Source organism: Apium graveolens, chromosome 7, assembly GCF_009905375.1.
Source record: "Apium graveolens cultivar Ventura chromosome 7, ASM990537v1, whole genome shotgun sequence".
Taxonomy (NCBI): Eukaryota; Viridiplantae; Streptophyta; class Magnoliopsida; order Apiales; family Apiaceae; genus Apium; species Apium graveolens.
In genome coordinates, this window is record NC_133653.1 from 35421924 (window position 1) to 35423846 (window position 1923).

Sequence of the window (1923 nt, forward strand, 5' to 3'; positions counted from 1 at the left end):
AATCCAATTCCGAACACTTTGATTTTTCCCGGAAATCCACTAGATACGGAAGGAATTGAGTATAAGGTAACAGGATAAAAAAGGATTTAAATTAAAGGATTATAAGAGAGGATCATAAAAGGAATATAATGTATTGAGAAAGGTTAAGGAAACCCAAGTAATAAGATCCCGGGTATGATCCCTCAAACGATAAACGAAAACGAAAGTTAAGCGAACCGTGTAACAGATCAGCGGTCATTAGGCAAACAATTAGGAAGTTAATCAAGAAGGTTAGGGATGATGAGGTCATCCAACCAATAAGAAGAGGGCAAGTAAGGGATGATGACATCACAAAGTGACATAAGCATGACATAGGAGGGAAGGAGGTGTGGATGAATGATAACCACACAAAGTCAAGGTTAGAAAGGTAATTACCCAAAAACAAAACAAAAACAACCAAGCTAGACAAAACAAATCAAAGCAAACACAAAATTTTTTCATTTCTTCAACATTTCTCTCGGTTTTTTCTTCTTTTCCAAGGAAGAAAAATCAAAAATCAAGTTCCAAGCATTGTTAAATCACAAGGTAATTATCTAAGGTTCCTTGTACATAGATATGGATACCCTATAAGTTTAAGCTTCTAATTCCTTCACAATCTCTTCCAATAAATCAAGGAAGAAGATGGTGAATAGTAATCTTCAAGAAATAACTTTGGTTTTCTTGATTTTTTATGAAAGTTCAAGGTAGCTTAAGCATAGATCAAGGCTTCCATGGGCATTCCAAGGATCTTTCATTGATTAAAAGCTTCAAGGAAGGTATAACATCTCCAAACCATAGCTTTACTTTGTATATTAGGATGATTTTGATAGTTATGGTAAAGAGTAGCTTGATGCTTGTTGGTTTAGAGTTTGGGTTGGAATGGTAGTGAATTGAAGGTTGAAATCTTATGGTTTGGTTAAAGGACTTAAGTATAGTTTAAATTCAAGTTTAAGAATAAGTATAAATTGTTAATGTTGAGTTGATTGGGGCTGTTATGATGTAGTGAGGATGGATTTTGGTTGTATGGATGGATTGGGATTGATTGGTGGTTGAATTGGAATGGTATAAAATTGGGAAATCGCGTAAACATAGCCGTCGTAATGTCTGATTTACTTTAGACTGCTTTTGTTCATAACATTAGGACCCGAGAACTCCCTGCTAGGTTTTGACCATTGCCATGTTTAGATAGTTCATGTTATGAGCTTCGTTTTGATATGTGGTTCGTTTGATTCCGATGTACGGTTTAGGAGAAACGGCCGTTTTAAGTAACGACATTTCGCGAACGAAACATTACCCCTCGCCTTACTTTGAAACCTTGGTTAAGGACCTTAAATGACTAATTTGGGTAAGAAACAATTATGTAAAGTGGATTAGGCAGTTGGTAAGGTACTCACGAAAGAATCGCCTTAAAACCCTTAATGGTTAATTTATTTAAAAATGGTGGAGCCGAGGGTACTCGAGCGACTTAAGAGAATCAGTAAGCGCAAAGCGAGCGTTAGAGTCTAATTTGGTTAAAGTATAGGTTTACAAGTGACTTTGGTTTAATTCCAACTTACATGTTGTTTATAGGTTACCAGACTCGTCCCGAGCCATTTGTAACCCCCAGTCGCTCAGGCAAGTTTTCTACCCGTATAACTGTTGTTGTGATGTATATGTGTATATGCATGATCTTGCGATAAATGCATATTTTTTATTAGCAAATTCTTGCGATATATTGTAGGATGTGATATGGTATATATGCATGCCTGTTTCATATTCTTGAATTATATATCTGTTGGTTAAAATGCTTATAGTTGCATAATACCTATGCTAGAGATAAGCGGTATTTGAGTTACCCTTAGTAGGGGATAAAAAGGTGCACATATTTCTAAACCGGGAGTCGATGTTCCCGAGTATAATATATAT